This window comes from Schistocerca gregaria, chromosome X (genome assembly GCF_023897955.1).
Source record: "Schistocerca gregaria isolate iqSchGreg1 chromosome X, iqSchGreg1.2, whole genome shotgun sequence".
NCBI classification, from domain to species: Eukaryota; Metazoa; Arthropoda; class Insecta; order Orthoptera; family Acrididae; genus Schistocerca; species Schistocerca gregaria.
Window position 1 is genome coordinate 834024282 of NC_064931.1, and position 18519 is coordinate 834042800.

Genomic DNA, 18519 nt, shown 5'->3' on the forward strand with positions numbered 1-18519 from the left:
TTGGAGAGACTTAAGAACGGCCCTCAGTCTTTTCATGTGTTCACAAAATGGCTTTGTGAACACTATAATGTCATCTAAATAACAAAGACACATCGTCCATTACAGGTGGCTAAGAAGATTATCCACTATTCGTTATTACCTTAAACTCATACATGCCCTCATTGGTGATGAATGCTGTTTTCTCACGATCAGCCTCATCTACTTCGATTTGCCAGTATCCAGAGTACATGTCCATGGTTGGAAAAAACTTTGCCTCCTTCAGACAATCTAGTGTGTCGTCAATTCGTGGAAGAGGGTAAATATCCTTTTTAGTTATCTTATTAAGCTTCCTGTAATCAACACAAAAGCGCTAACTGCCATCCTTCTTCCTGACGATAATCACTGGTGGCAACCATGGGCTCTGCGAAGGCTGAATGATGTCATTCTTCATTATTTTGCCTACCTTGTCGCCAATTATTCGACGTTCCGTTGCTGACACCCGGTCTGCGTTCTATGGCTTATTGGTTGATGGTCTCCAGTGCTAATCCGGTGCTTCACCGTCCATTTGTCTAATTTGCTCTTCACCTGTGGACTGAAGCATTCAGAGAACTCTTGAAGAATGGAATGTAGCTTCTTCTGTTGTTTCTGAGTGAGATCTGGCGATAGTTGAGATAGAATATCTTGTCTCGTAGTGTTAGCGCTAATTTCGCCCAAAGACTCGGCATCGGAGGTTTCTATGAGATTCATCTGTCCTGAATTTAACGCCTCAGCGTTTGCTATGCACATGCGTCTTGGAAGGGTCTATGGTTCTTGGCGACAGTCAACTATCCACAATTCACCGAATCCGTTCTTAAACGAGACGACCAAGTTATTCTTTAGTAGTATGCTTCTCTTACATTCCACTACAAGATCCATGGGTTGATGCATGGCATGATACATGACAGTTACCTTTCTAGTGCTGACTGCAGAAATGATCACTTCATCCAGCACACATAGTTTCCACACACTTGGATGCGCATCTCCCTGTCCACAGCACCTCATCTCGTCCAGCATAATCTTCGAACGACCACAATCTATAATTGCTTGAGAAACGTTCACAAAGCTCCATCCGAGAATGACGTCATGAGTGCACTCTTGTAAGACGATAAATTCTAAGGGCTGTGTATGGCCTCTTATACCCACACGAATGACACATCTTCCTGTAGATTTTACATATTTCCCACCTTCAGCAGAGCTGTTTTGTTATCGACGACTACAGTTTTCTGCAACTGGTGACGGTACTTCTCCGAAATAACTGAATTTGCTGCTCCAGAGTCCAGAAGAGCTGGGGCTGGTCGGTCATCCATGAATATATCGACGTAATTTCCTGTCATTTTGGCAGTGATCGACGGTGGAGGATTCTTCTCTCCAGCGACCCCAACTCCTAGGAAGGTAGCACTCTTTAGCTTACCAGGTTGCGGCGGCTAGGTGATCGGCTGGAGCTTCTAAACGGCGATGGAGACCTTGATCGGCGTGTTAGGGAGCGTCCTCTTCAGCTTCTAGCTTGAGCCGATGGTGTCCTACGTCGTCCTGAACCCACGTCTTCTTATTCATCTTCTTCGTCCTGGAGTTGGCGTCGGCTAAGATCGGTCTGCTGTCTCCTGGCGCGGGCGACATCAAATATCCACCGCCTTTCTCGACAGTAACGCACATGTCCCGGTCGTCCGCAGTGGAAACATTCTGAGTGTCTAAACAGGTTCCTCATGCTGCATTGTAGGAACGTAACTTTGCCTGGGTCTCGACCATTTTACCGTTCTAAAGGGAAATGAAGGACGAGAGATTGGGTTCAATGTCTGTTCCACTTCCTCTCTTATGAATTCTTGAAGCGTCTCGTTTTTTTGCTCGCCGTGCAATCCAAGTGTCTTCTGAACTTCCACTCTAACTATCTGACGAAGAACACTTGTGAAATCAGTTTCTTCCCCCATCACAGACATTCATACGACGTTTGGAAGCCGTTCAAACTTGTGTGTAATTCTTTTTGACTCATTGTCTCGATATATTGGCACCATTTTTTGACGTCGTCTGGCGTCGAAACCTCCTGCAGGAGTAGGGCTTGATTCATGTCCTCAGCAACACTCTTCATGAGATGTGCAACCTTATCTTCCTCCTCCACTCTAGGATCCACTATTTTACACAGTTCCAAGAGGTCTTAAATGAAGGATGCTGTCGTTTCGCCTGGACGCTGTGCCCTGTACTTTAACTTATCTTCAGCCTTGCACTTCTATCGTTGTATGTCACCGAAATACTTGCGCAGTTCCGCCTGGAATACTTCCCAGCTGGTGAACTTCTCCTCGTTATTCTCATACCATTGATTGGCAGTACCCTCCAAGCAGAAAAATACGTTAGCTAAACACCCGGTGTCATCCCATTTGTTAAATTTGGCTGTACGCTCATATACCTTCAGCCACTTGTTTGGATCTTGGCCATCGTCACCAGAGAACCAGGAAGGATGTCTCATGTGGTGGCGCACAGTTGCAGTCGTCGTGACGTCCTCTTCTTCTTCTCTTTCCGATATATTGCGATCTGTTGAACATGGCTCGAACTCGGGTTTGTCACCAAGTAAACGGCGTATCTGTCGTAGCCTGATGGGAGCCACTGTTTCGTCGGTAATGAGTGGTATCACGAATTCCAATACCCAGCGCCTCCACCAGAATAATGTCACGCAGAGGAAGGTGTAAGTAGATGAATGAGGAACACTAACGTCACTTAACGAACGTTTATCTAGCACTTGTACATACAAGAGCGTGGAGAGAACTTCCTCCGGCCAGAACACATACGGTATGTATACAGCTACAGAACGTTGCAGTACAATGGTACTTGACATTTGTGGATACTTCTAGAATGTACTGGAATCGAATATACAAATTAAAATTGTACAGTCGAGGTGAGTTTTGGACTCACGACCCTCTATACAGAAGTTTAGCATCGTTAAATATTTTTTCCGATAGTGAAGATTGTAAACAAAGTGTCCTATAACAAAATTAGTTTTCCATATGATACAAACTACTTCCACAAACATATCAGTCTGTAATCCTCAGCTAACAATATCTCATTATTCCTCCCAATTTTCTCTGCCTCGTGATGACTGTGTGTTGTGTGATGTCTTTAGGTTAGTTAGGTTTAAGTAGTTCTAAGTTATAGGGGACTGATGACCATAGATGTTAGGTCCCATAGTGCTCAGAGCCACTTGAACCATTTTTTTTCTCCCAATTATTTTCGCATTCATTTACTCGTTTTCGGTCATCTCTCCGGCTCGAATCAATTGTTATTACTTTTGAGCTATTTTTCCTCATTATTATTTTTTAGCGGTGCATTTGTTTGGCAGTCCAACCGCCATGCAGCGCCACACACTACTGACTAAAAGCGTAGGCTGTTTAGTAGGAAATCCTCTGACGTTCGAAATCTTCTACGGTATCAGCAGTATCGTATTCATCGAGGAAAAATTGCTAATATCCGGTATTACTACGGGTCACGGTAACAGTACCCTTGATACATACAATCTGCAATGAATCAGCACATTTTAAAGTTTTCAACAGTATATGAAACAGTTGTAGCAGATAGCTGTATAAGTTCAGTGAATACAGATACACTTTTAAAATTCTCGCAATTCTTTTTCGTAATAATGTATCATTACCAACCACAAACTACTTGACAGTCTCTAGGGCAGGCAACTGGGTTGATTGAATGTTGTAGAACGAAGTTTCGACGAGTAACGTGCCATCATCATCAGGTTACTTCTGCTAAAAGACATTTTGTACCAGTCGGTGCGATATACATATCGGTAGTCTCCTCCTTTCTCTAACCCCGTGTATGGACCGCGAGATGCATCAGTTGCAGTGTTGAGGGTAGTTCACGCTCGGGTATCAAGTGGCGGTCCTCAGTCTGCGCTCCGCCTTGCCCGCTTGACCAATATGAAAGTCATTGTCCTTATTGATTAGGTCGTCATGCAGCCAGATTACGATAGTTTCCTTGTATACACAGTTCCAGTAGTGGGATGTGATTTGCTGAATTTTTGTGTCTACGTATTTCATTTTGTGGATGGTTTCAAGGCAAAGTCTTCCTTCAGAGAAGGAAGGTGCACAGAACACAGACGGCACACCGACCTCCTGCAGCCCACCAATTCCGCAACTGTTGGATATTGCCTTGAAACCAACCACAAAATGAAATACGAAGACAAAGATTCGGCAAAACACGTCCTACTATTTGGATTGTGGACATACGGTGGTTATCGAAATCCGACTACATGTGAACCTAATCCACAATGACAGAGGATTGCAACTTAGTCAAGAGTGGTCTCCATCGCTGTAAGTTCTCCAAACGCAGCGGAAAGGAACACCGAGCACGGCGAAGGCGGAGCGCAAAGCGAGAACTGCCACTCGAATCCCGAGCGGGAGCTACCTCCATCACTGCGGCCGGCTCATCGCGTGGTCTGTACACGGGGTCAGTGGGGAGACGAACGGTGTGTATATCGCACCCACTAGTCCAGAATGTCTGTACACGGGGTCAGTGGGGAGACGAACGGTGTGTATATCGCACCCACTAGTCCAGAATGTCTGTACACGGGGTCAGTGGGGAGACGAACGGTGTGTATATCGCACCCACTAGTCCAGAATGTCTGTACACGGGGTCAGTGGGGAGACGAACGGTGTGTATATCGCACCCACTAGTCCAGAATGTCTGTACACGGGGTCAGTGGGGAGACGAACGGTGTGTATATCGCACCCACTAGTCCAGAATGTCTGTACACGGGGTCAGTGGGGAGACGAACGGTGTGTATATCGCACCCACTAGTCCAGAATGTCTGTACACGGGGTCAGTGGGGAGACGAACGGTGTGTATATCGCACCCACTAGTCCAGAATGTCTGTACACGGGGTCAGTGGGGAGACGAACGGTGTGTATATCGCACCCACTAGTCCAGAATGTCTGTACACGGGGTCAGTGGGGAGACGAACGGTGTGTATATCGCACCCACTAGTCCAGAATGTCTGTACACGGGGTCAGTGGGGAGACGAACGGTGTGTATATCGCACCCACAAGTCCAGAATGTCTGTACACGGGGTCAGTGGGGAGACGAACGGTGTGTATATCGCACCCACTAGTCCAGAATGTCTGTACACGGGGTCAGTGGGGAGACGAACGGTGTGTATATCGCACCCACTAGTCCAGAATGTCTGTACACGGGGTCAGTGGGGAGACGAACGGTGTGTATATCGCACCCACTAGTCCAGAATGTCTGTACACGGGGTCAGTGGGGAGACGAACGGTGTGTATATCGCACCCACAAGTCCAGAATGTCTGTACACGGGGTCAGTGGGGAGACGAACGGTGTGTATATCGCACCCACTAGTCCAGAATGTCTGTACACGGGGTCAGTGGGGAGACGAACGGTGTGTATATCGCACCCACTAGTCCAGAATGTCTGTACACGGGGTCACTGGGGAGACGAACGGTGTGTATATCGCACCCACTAGTCCAGAATGTCTGTACACGGGGTCAGTGGGGAGACGAACGGTGTGTATATCGCACCCACTAGTCCAGAATGTCTGTACACGGGGTCAGTGGGGAGACGAACGGTGTGTATATCGCACCCACTAGTCCAGAATGTCTGTACACGGGGTCAGTGGGGAGACGAACGGTGTGTATATCGCACCCACTAGTCCAGAATGTCTGTACACGGGGTCAGTGGGGAGACGAACGGTGTGTATATCGCACCCACTAGTCTAGAATGTCTGTACACGGGGTCAGTGGGGAGACGAACGGTGTGTATATCGCACCCACTAGTCCAGAATGTCTGTACACGGGGTCAGTGGGGAGACGAACGGTGTGTATATCGCACCCACTAGTCCAGAATGTCTGTACACGGGGTCAGTGGGGAGACGAACGGTGTGTATATCGCACCCACTAGTCCAGAATGTCTGTACACGGGGTCAGTGGGGAGACGAACGGTGTGTATATCGCACCCACTAGTCCAGAATGTCTGTACACGGGGTCAGTGGGGAGACGAACGGTGTGCATATCGCACCCACTAGTCCAGAATGTCTGTACACGGGGTCAGTGGGGAGACGAACGGTGTGTATATCGCACCCACTAGTCCAGAATGTCTGTACACGGGGTCAGTGGGGAGACGAACGGTGTGTATATCGCACCCACTAGTCCAGAATGTCTGTACACGGGGTCAGTGGGGAGACGAACGGTGTGTATATCGCACCCACTAGTCCAGAATGTCTGTACACGGGGTCAGTGGGGAGACGAACGGTGTGTATATTGCACCCACTAGTCCAGAATGTCTGTACACGGGGTCAGTGGGGAGACGAACGGTGTGTATATCGCACCCACTAGTCCAGAATGTCTGTACACGGGGTCAGTGGGGAGACGAACGGTGTGTATATCGCACCCACTAGTCCAGAATGTCTGTACATGGGGTCAGTGGGGAGACGAACGGTGTGTATATCGCACCCACTAGTCCAGAATGTCTGTACACGGGGTCAGTGGGGAGACGAACGGTGTGTATATCGCACCCACTAGTCCAGAATTTCTGTACACGGGGTCAGTGGGGAGACGAACGGTGTGTATATCGCACCCACTAGTCCAGAATGTCTGTACACGGGGTCAGTGGGGAGACGAACGGTGTGTATATCGCACCCACTAGTCCAGAATGTCTGTACACGGGGTCAGTGGGGAGACGAACGGTGTGTATATCGCACCCACTAGTCCAGAATGTCTGTACACGGGGTCAGTGGGGAGACGAACGGTGTGTATATCGCACCCACTAGTCCAGAATGTCTGTACACGGGGTCAGTGGGGAGACGAACGGTGTGTATATCGCACCCACTAGTCCAGAATGTCTGTACAAAGGGTCAGTGGGGAGACGAACGGTGTGTATATCGCACCCACTAGTCCAGAATGTCTGTACACGGGGTCAGTGGGGAGACGAACGGTGTGTATATCGCACCCACTAGTCCAGAATGTCTGTACACGGGGTCAGTGGGGAGACGAACGGTGTGTATATCGCACCCACTAGTCCAGAATGTCTGTACATGGGGTCAGTGGGGAGACGAACGGTGTGTATATCGCACCCACTAGTCCAGAATGTCTGTACACGGGGTCAGTGGGGAGACGAACGGTGTGTATATCGCACCCACTAGTCCAGAATGTCTGTACACGGGGTCAGTGGGGAGACGAACGGTGTGTATATCGCACCCACTAGTCCAGAATGTCTGTACACGGGGTCAGTGGGGAGACGAACGGTGTGTATATCGCACCCACTAGTCCAGAATGTCTCTACACGGGGTCAGTGGGGAGACGAACAGTGTGTATATCGCACCCACTAGTCCAGAATGTCTGTACACGGGGTCAGTGGGGAGACGAACGGTGTGTATATCGCACCCACTAGTCCAGAATGTCTGTACATGGGGTCAGTGGGGAGACGAACGGTGTGTATATCGCACCCACTAGTCCAGAATGTCTGTACACGGGGTCAGTGGGGAGACGAACGGTGTGTATATCGCACCCACTAGTCCAGAATGTCTGTACACGGGGTCAGTGGGGAGACGAACGGTGTGTATATCGCACCCACTAGTCCAGAATGTCTGTACACGGGGTCAGTGGGGAGACGAACGGTGTGTATATCGCACCCACTAGTCCAGAATGTCTGTACACGGGGTCAGTGGGGAGACGAACGGTGTGTATATCGCACCCACTAGTCCAGAATGTCTGTACACGGGGTCAGTGGGGAGACGAACGGTGTGTATATCGCACCCACTAGTCCAGAATGTCTGTACACGGGGTCAGTGGGGAGACGAACGGTGTGTATATCGCACCCACTAGTCCAGAATGTCTGTACACGGGGTCAGTGGGGAGACGAACGGTGTGTATATCGCACCCACTAGTCCAGAATGTCTCTACACGGGGTCAGTGGGGAGACGAACAGTGTGTATATCGCACCCACTAGTCCAGAATGTCTGTACACGGGGTCAGTGGGGAGACGAACGGTGTGTATATCGCACCCACTAGTCCAGAATGTCTGTACACGGGGTCAGTGGGGAGACGAACAGTGTGTATATCGCACCCACTAGTCCAGAATGTCTGTACACGGGGTCAGTGGGGAGACGAACGGTGTGTATATCGCACCCACTAGTCCAGAATGTCTGTACACGGGGTCAGTGGGGAGACGAACGGTGTGTATATCGCACCCACTAGTCCAGAATGTCTCTACACGGGGTCAGTGGGGAGACGAACAGTGTGTATATCGCACCCACTAGTCCAGAATGTCTGTACACGGGGTCAGTGGGGAGACGAACGGTGTGTATATCGCACCCACTAGTCCAGAATGTCTGTACATGGGGTCAGTGGGGAGACGAACGGTGTGTATATCGCACCCACTAGTCCAGAATGTCTGTACATGGGGTCAGTGGGGAGACGAACGGTGTGTATATCGCACCCACTAGTCCAGAATGTCTGTACACGGGGTCAGTGGGGAGACGAACGGTGTGTATATCGCACCCACTAGTCCAGAATGTCTGTACACGGGGTCAGTGGGGAGACGAACGGTGTGTATATCGCACCCACTAGTCCAGAATGTCTGTACACGGGGTCAGTGGGGAGACGAACGGTGTGTATATCGCACCCACTAGACCAGAATGTCTCTACACGGGGTCAGTGGGGAGACGAACAGTGTGTATATCGCACCCACTAGTCCAGAATGTCTGTACACGGGGTCAGTGGGGAGACGAACGGTGTGTATATCGCACCCACTAGTCCAGAATGTCTGTACACGGGGTCAGTGGGGAGACGAACGGTGTGTATATCGCACCCACTAGTCCAGAATGTCTGTACATGGGGTCAGTGGGGAGACGAACGGTGTGTATATCGCACCCACTAGTCCAGAATGTCTGTACACGGGGTCAGTGGGGAGACGAACGGTGTGTATATCGCACCCACTAGTCCAGAATGTCTGTACACGGGGTCAGTGGGGAGACGAACGGTGTGTATATCGCACCCACTAGTCCAGAATGTCTGTACACGGGGTCAGTGGGGAGACGAACGGTGTGTATATCGCACCCACTAGTCCAGAATGTCTGTACACGGGGTCAGTGGGGAGACGAACGGTGTGTATATCGCACCCACTAGTCCAGAATGTCTCTACACGGGGTCAGTGGGGAGACGAACAGTGTGTATATCGCACCCACTAGTCCAGAATGTCTGTACACGGGGTCAGTGGGGAGACGAACGGTGTGTATATCGCACCCACTAGTCCAGAATGTCTGTACACGGGGTCAGTGGGGAGACGAACGGTGTGTATATCGCACCCACTAGTCCAGAATGTCTGTACACGGGGTCAGTGGGGAGACGAACTGTGTGTATATCGCACCCACTAGTCCAGAATGTCTGTACACGGGGTCAGTGGGGAGACGAACGGTGTGTATATCGCACCCACTAGTCCAGAATGTCTGTACACGGGGTCAGTGGGGAGACGAACGGTGTGTATATCGCACCCACTAGTCCAGAATGTCTGTACACGGGGTCAGTGGGGAGACGAACGGTGTGTATATCGCACCCACTAGTCCAGAATGTCTCTACACGGGGTCAGTGGGGAGACGAACAGTGTGTATATCGCACCCACTAGTCCAGAATGTCTGTACACGGGGTCAGTGGGGAGACGAACGGTGTGTATATCGCACCCACTAGTCCAGAATGTCTGTACATGGGGTCAGTGGGGAGACGAACGGTGTGTATATCGCACCCACTAGTCCAGAATGTCTGTACACGGGGTCAGTGGGGAGACGAACGGTGTGTATATCGCACCCACTAGTCCAGAATGTCTGTACACGGGGTCAGTGGGGAGACGAACGGTGTGTATATCGCACCCACTAGTCCAGAATGTCTGTACACGGGGTCAGTGGGGAGACGAACGGTGTGTATATCGCACCCACTAGTCCAGAATGTCTCTACACGGGGTCAGTGGGGAGACGAACAGTGTGTATATCGCACCCACTAGTCCAGAATGTCTGTACACGGGGTCAGTGGGGAGACGAACGGTGTGTATATCGCACCCACTAGCCCAGAATGTCTGTACATGGGGTCAGTGGGGAGACGAACGGTGTGTATATCGCACCCACTAGTCCAGAATGTCTGTACACGGGGTCAGTGGGGAGACGAACGGTGTGTATATCGCACCCACTAGTCCAGAATGTCTGTACAAGGGGTCAGTGGGGAGACGAACGGTGTGTATATCACACCCACTAGTCCAGAATGTCTGTACACGGGGTCAGTGGGGAGACGAACGGTGTGTATATTGCACCCACTAGTCCAGAATGTCTGTACACGGGGTCAGTGGGGAGACGAACGGTGTGTATATCGCACCCACTAGTCCAGAATGTCTGTACACGGGGTCAGTGGGGAGACGAACGGTGTGTATATCGCACCCACTAGTCCAGAATGTCTGTACAAGGGGTCAGTGGGGAGACGAACGGTGTGTATATCGCACCCACTAGTCCAGAATGTCTGTACACGGGGTCAGTGGGGAGACGAACGGTGTGTATATCGCACCCACTAGTCCAGAATGTCTGTACACGGGGTCAGTGGGGAGACGAACGGTGTGTATATCGCACCCACTAGTCCAGAATGTCTCTACACGGGGTCAGTGGGGAGACGAACGGTGTGTATATCGCACCCACTAGTCCAGAATGTCTGTACACGGGGTCAGTGGGGAGACGAACGGTGTGTATATCGCACCCACTAGTCCAGAATGTCTGTACACGGGGTCAGTGGGGAGACGAACGGTGTGTATATCGCACCCACTAGTCCAGAATGTCTGTACACGGGGTCAGTGGGGAGACGAACGGTGTGTATATCGCACCCACTAGTCCAGAATGTCTGTACACGGGGTCAGTGGGGAGACGAACGGTGTGTATATCGCACCCACTAGTCCAGAATGTCTCTACACGGGGTCAGTGGGGAGACGAACAGTGTGTATATCGCACCCACTAGTCCAGAATGTCTGTACACGGGGTCAGTGGGGAGACGAACGGTGTGTATATCGCACCCACTAGTCCAGAATGTCTGTACACGGGGTCAGTGGGGAGACGAACGGTGTGTATATCGCACCCACTAGTCCAGAATGTCTGTACAAGGGGTCAGTGGGGAGACGAACGGTGTGTATATCGCACCCACTAGTCCAGAATGTCTGTACACGGGGTCAGTGGGGAGACGAACGGTGTGTATATCGCACCCACTAGTCCAGAATGTCTCTACACGGGGTCAGTGGGGAGACGAACGGTGTGTATATCGCACCCACTAGTCCAGAATGTCTGTACACGGGGTCAGTGGGGAGACGAACGGTGTGTATATCGCACCCACTAGTCCAGAATGTCTGTACATGGGGTCAGTGGGGAGACGAACGGTGTGTATATCGCACCCACTAGTCCAGAATGTCTGTACATGGGGTCAGTGGGGCGACGAACGGTGTGTATATCGCACCCACTAGTCCAGAATGTCTGTACACGGGGTCAGTGGGGAGACGAACGGTGTGTATATCGCACCCACTAGTCCAGAATGTCTCTACACGGGGTCAGTGGGGAGACGAACAGTGTGTATATCGCACCCACTAGTCCAGAATGTCTGTACACGGGGTCAGTGGGGAGACGAACGGTGTGTATATCGCACCCACTAGTCCAGAATGTCTGTACACGGGGTCAGTGGGGAGACGAACGGTGTGTATATCGCACCCACTAGTCCAGAATGTCTGTACAAGGGGTCAGTGGGGAGACGAACGGTGTGTATATCGCACCCACTAGTCCAGAATGTCTGTACACGGGGTCAGTGGGGAGACGAACGGTGTGTATATCGCACCCACTAGTCCAGAATGTCTGTACACGGGGTCAGTGGGGAGACGAACGGTGTGTATATCGCACCCACTAGTCCAGAATGTCTGTACACGGGGTCAGTGGGGAGACGAACGGTGTGTATATCGCACCCACTAGTCCAGAATGTCTGTACACGGGGTCAGTGGGGAGACGAACGGTGTGTATATCGCACCCACTAGTCCAGAATGTCTGTACACGGGGTCAGTGGGGAGACGAACGGTGTGTATATCGCACCCACTAGTCCAGAATGTCTGTACAAGGGGTCAGTGGGGAGACGAACGGTGTGTATATCGCACCCACTAGTCCAGAATGTCTGTACACGGGGTCAGTGGGGAGACGAACGGTGTGTATATCGCACCCACTAGTCCAGAATGTCTGTACACGGGGTCAGTGGGGAGACGAACGGTGTGTATATCGCACCCACTAGTCCAGAATGTCTCTACACGGGGTCAGTGGGGAGACGAACAGTGTGTATATCGCACCCACTAGTCCAGAATGTCTGTACACGGGGTCAGTGGGGAGACGAACGGTGTGTATATCGCACCCACTAGTCCAGAATGTCTGTACATGGGGTCAGTGGGGAGACGAACGGTGTGTATATCGCACCCACTAGTCCAGAATGTCTGTACACGGGGTCAGTGGGGAGACGAACGGTGTGTATATCGCACCCACTAGTCCAGAATGTCTGTACAAGGGGTCAGTGGGGAGGCGAACGGTGTGTATATCGCACCCACTAGTCCAGAATGTCTGTACACGGGGTCAGTGGGGAGACGAACGGTGTGTATATCGCACCCACTAGTCCAGAATGTCTGTACACGGGGTCAGTGGGGAGACGAACGGTGTGTATATCGCACCCACTAGTCCAGAATGTCTGTACACGGGGTCAGTGGGGAGACGAACGGTGTGTATATCGCACCCACTAGTCCAGAATGTCTGTACACGGGGTCAGTGGGGAGACGAACGGTGTGTATATCGCACCCACTAGTCCAGAATGTCTGTACACGGGGTCAGTGGGGAGACGAACGGTGTGTATATCGCACCCACTAGTCCAGAATGTCTGTACACGGGGTCAGTGGGGAGACGAACGGTGTGTATATCGCACCCACTAGTCCAGAATGTCTGTACATGGGGTCAGTGGGGAGACGAACGGTGTGTATATCGCACCCACTAGTCCAGAATGTCTGTACACGGGGTCAGTGGGGAGACGAACGGTGTGTATATCGCACCCACTAGTCCAGAATGTCTCTACACGGGGTCAGTGGGGAGACGAACAGTGTGTATATCGCACCCACTAGTCCAGAATGTCTGTACACGGGGTCAGTGGGGAGACGAACGGTGTGTATATCGCACCCACTAGTCCAGAATGTCTGTACATGGGGTCAGTGGGGAGACGAACGGTGTGCATATCGCACCCACTAGTCCAGAATGTCTGTACACGGGGTCAGTGGGGAGACGAACGGTGTGTATATCGCACCCACTAGTCCAGAATGTCTGTACAAGGGGTCAGTGGGGAGACGAACGGTGTGTATATCGCACCCACTAGTCCAGAATGTCTGTACACGGGGTCAGTGGGGAGACGAACGGTGTGTATATCGCACCCACTAGTCCAGAATGTCTGTACACGGGGTCAGTGGGGAGACGAACGGTGTGTATATCGCACCCACTAGTCCAGAATGTCTGTACACGGGGTCAGTGGGGAGACGAACGGTGTGTATATCGCACCCACTAGTCCAGAATGTCTGTACACGGGGTCAGTGGGGAGACGAACGGTGTGTATATCGCACCCACAAGTCCAGAATGTCTGTACACGGGGTCAGTGGGGAGACGAACGGTGTGTATATCGCACCCACTAGTCCAGAATGTCTGTACACGGGGTCAGTGGGGAGACGAACGGTGTGTATATCGCACCCACTAGTCCAGAATGTCTGTACACGGGGTCAGTGGGGAGACGAACGGTGTGTATATCGCACCCACTAGTCCAGAATGTCTGTACACGGGGTCAGTGGGGAGACGAACGGTGTGTATATCGCACCCACTAGTCCAGAATGTCTGTACACGGGGTCAGTGGGGAGACGAACGGTGTGTATATCGCACCCACTAGTCCAGAATGTCTGTACACGGGGTCAGTGGGGAGACGAACGGTGTGTATATCGCACCCACTAGTCCAGAATGTCTGTACAAGGGGTCAGTGGGGAGACGAACGGTGTGTATATCGCACCCACTAGTCCAGAATGTCTGTACACGGGGTCAGTGGGGAGACGAACGGTGTGTATATCGCACCCACTAGTCCAGAATGTCTGTACAAGGGGTCAGTGGGGAGACGAACGGTGTGTATATCGCACCCACTAGTCCAGAATGTCTGTACACGGGGTCAGTGGGGAGACGAACGGTGTGTATATCGCACCCACTAGTCCAGAATGTCTGTACACGGGGTCAGTGGGGAGACGAACGGTGTGTATATCGCACCCACTAGTCCAGAATGTCTGTACACGGGGTCAGTGGGGAGACGAACGGTGTGTATATCGCACCCACTAGTCCAGAATGTCTGTACACGGGGTCAGTGGGGAGACGAACGGTGTGTATATCGCACCCACTAGTCCAGAATGTCTGTACACGGGGTCAGTGGGGAGACGAACGGTGTGTATATCGCACCCACTAGTCCAGAATGTCTGTACACGGGGTCAGTGGGGAGATGAACGGTGTGTATATCGCACCCACTAGTCCAGAATGTCTGTACACGGGGTCAGTGGGGAGACGAACGGTGTGTATATCGCACCCACTAGTCCAGAATGTCTGTACACGGGGTCAGTGGGGAGACGAACGGTGTGTATATCGCACCCACTAGTCCAGAATGTCTGTACACGGGGTCAGTGGGGAGACGAACGGTGTGTATATCGCACCCACTAGTCCAGAATGTCTGTACACGGGGTCAGTGGGGAGACGAACGGTGTGTATATCGCACCCACTAGTCCAGAATGTCTGTACACGGGGTCAGTGGGGAGACGAACGGTGTGTATATCGCACCCACTAGTCCAGAATGTCTGTACACGGGGTCAGTGGGGAGACGAACGGTGTGTATATCGCACCCACTAGTCCAGAATGTCTGTACACGGGGTCAGTGGGGAGACGAACGGTGTGTATATCGCACCCACTAGTCCAGAATGTCTGTACACGGGGTCAGTGGGGAGACGAACGGTGTGTATATCGCACCCACTAGTCCAGAATGTCTGTACACGGGGTCAGTGGGGAGACGAACGGTGTGTATATCGCACCCACTAGTCCAGAATGTCTGTACACGGGGTCAGTGGGGAGACGAACGGTGTGTATATCGCACCCACTAGTCCAGAATGTCTGTACACGGGGTCAGTGGGGAGACGAACGGTGTGTATATCGCACCCACTAGTCCAGAATGTCTGTACACGGGGTCAGTGGGGAGACGAACGGTGTGTATATCGCACCCACTAGTCCAGAATGTCTGTACACGGGGTCAGTGGGGAGACGAACGGTGTGTATATCGCACCCACTAGTCCAGAATGTCTGTACAAGGGGTCAGTGGGGAGGCGAACGGTGTGTATATCGCACCCACTAGTCCAGAATGTCTGTACACGGGGTCAGTGGGGAGACGAACGGTGTTTATATCGCACCCACTAGTCCAGAATGTCTGTACACGGGGTCAGTGGGGAGACGAACGGTGTGTATATCGCACCCACTAGTCCAGAATGTCTGTACACGGGGTCAGTGGGGAGACGAACGGTGTGTATATCGCACCCACTAGTCCAGAATGTCTGTACACGGGGTCAGTGGGGAGACGAACGGTGTGTATATCGCACCCACTAGTCCAGAATGTCTGTACACGGGGTCAGTGGGGAGACGAACGGTGTGTATATCGCACCCACTAGTCCAGAATGTCTGTACACGGGGTCAGTGGGGAGACGAACGGTGTGTATATCGCACCCACTAGTCCAGAATGTCTGTACACGGGGTCAGTGGGGAGACGAACGGTGTGTATATCGCACCCACTAGTCCAGAATGTCTGTACATGGGGTCAGTGGGGAGACGAACGGTGTGTATATCGCACCCACTAGTCCAGAATGTCTGTACACGGGGTCAGTGGGGAGACGAACGGTGTGTATATCGCACCCACTAGTCCAGAATGTCTCTACACGGGGTCAGTGGGGAGACGAACAGTGTGTATATCGCACCCACTAGTCCAGAATGTCTGTACACGGGGTCAGTGGGGAGACGAACGGTGTGTATATCGCACCCACTAGTCCAGAATGTCTGTACATGGGGTCAGTGGGGAGACGAACGGTGTGTATATCGCACCCACTAGTCCAGAATGTCTGTACACGGGGTCAGTGGGGAGACGAACGGTGTGTATATCGCACCCACTAGTCCAGAATGTCTGTACAAGGGGTCAGTGGGGAGACGAACGGTGTGTATATCGCACCCACTAGTCCAGAATGTCTGTACACGGGGTCAGTGGGGAGACGAACGGTGTGTATATCGCACCCACTAGTCCAGAATGTCTGTACACGGGGTCAGTGGGGAGACGAACGGTGTGTATATCGCACCCACTAGTCCAGAATGTCTGTACACGGGGTCAGTGGGGAGACGAACGGTGTGTATATCGCACCCACTAGTCCAGAATGTCTGTACACGGGGTCAGTGGGGAGACGAACGGTGTGTATATCGCACCCACAAGTCCAGAATGTCTGTACACGGGGTCAGTGGGGAGACGAACGGTGTGTATATCGCACCCACTAGTCCAGAATGTCTGTACACGGGGTCAGTGGGGAGACGAACGGTGTGTATATCGCACCCACTAGTCCAGAATGTCTGTACACGGGGTCAGTGGGGAGACGAACGGTGTGTATATCGCACCCACTAGTCCAGAATGTCTGTACACGGGGTCAGTGGGGAGACGAACGGTGTGTATATCGCACCCACTAGTCCAGAATGTCTGTACACGGGGTCAGTGGGGAGACGAACGGTGTGTATATCGCACCCACTAGTCCAGAATGTCTGTACACGGGGTCAGTGGGGAGACGAACGGTGTGTATATCGCACCCACTAGTCCAGAATGTCTGTACAAGGGGTCAGTGGGGAGACGAACGGTGTGTATATCGCACCCACTAGTCCAGAATGTCTGTACACGGGGTCAGTGGGGAGACGAACGGTGTGTATATCGCACCCACTAGTCCAGAATGTCTGTACAAGGGGTCAGTGGGGAGACGAACGGTGTGTATATCGCACCCACTAGTCCAGAATGTCTGTACACGGGGTCAGTGGGGAGACGAACGGTGTGTATATCGCACCCACTAGTCCAGAATGTCTGTACACGGGGTCAGTGGGGAGACGAACGGTGTGTATATCGCACCCACTAGTCCAGAATGTCTGTACACGGGGTCAGTGGGGAGACGAACGGTGTGTATATCGCACCCACTAGTCCAGAATGTCTGTACACGGGGTCAGTGGGGAGACGAACGGTGTGTATATCGCACCCACTAGTCCAGAATGTCTGTACACGGGGTCAGTGGGGAGACGAACGGTGTGTATATCGCACCCACTAGTCCAGAATGTCTGTACACGGGGTCAGTGGGGAGACGAACGGTGTGTATATCGCACCCACTAGTCCAGAATGTCTGTACACGGGGTCAGTGGGGAGATGAACGGTGTGTATATCGCACCCACTAGTCCAGAATGTCTGTACACGGGGTCAGTGGGGAGACGAACGGTGTGTATATCGCACCCACTAGTCCAGAATGTCTGTACACGGGGTCAGTGGGGAGACGAACGGTGTGTATATCGCACCCACTAGTCCAGAATGTCTGTACACGGGGTCAGTGGGGAGACGAACGGTGTGTATATCGCACCCACTAGTCCAGAATGTCTGTACACGGGGTCAGTGGGGAGACGAACGGTGTGTATATCGCACCCACTAGTCCAGAATGTCTGTACACGGGGTCAGTGGGGAGACGAACGGTGTGTATATCGCACCCACTAGTCCAGAATGTCTGTACACGGGGTCAGTGGGGAGACGAACGGTGTGTATATCGTACCCACTAGTCCAGAATGTCTGTACACGGGGTCAGTGGGGAGACGAACGGTGTGTATATCGCACCCACTAGTCCAGAATGGCTGTACAAGGGGTCAGTGGGGAGACGAACGGTGTGTATATCGCACCCACTAGTTCAGAATGTCTGTACACGGGGTCAGTGGGGAGACGAACGGTGTGTATATCGCACCCACTAGTCCAGAATGTCTGTACACGGGGTCAGTGGGGAGACGAACGGTGTGTATATCGCACCCACTAGTCCAGAATGTCTGTACACGGGGTCAGTGGGGAGACGAACGGTGTGTATATCGCACCCACTAGTCCAGAATGTCTGTACACGGGGTCAGTGGGGAGACGAACGGTGTGTATATCGCACCCACTAGTCCAGAATGTCTGTACACGGGGTCAGTGGGGAGACGAACGGTGTGTATATCGCACCCACTAGTCCAGAATGTCAGTCAGCAGAAGTAACCTGATGATGATGATGACACGTTACACAGTCGACAATTCATTCTACAACGATCAATCAAACTGGTTGTGTGACCGAGACATTTTCAAGCATCAAAATCGCCTGCGA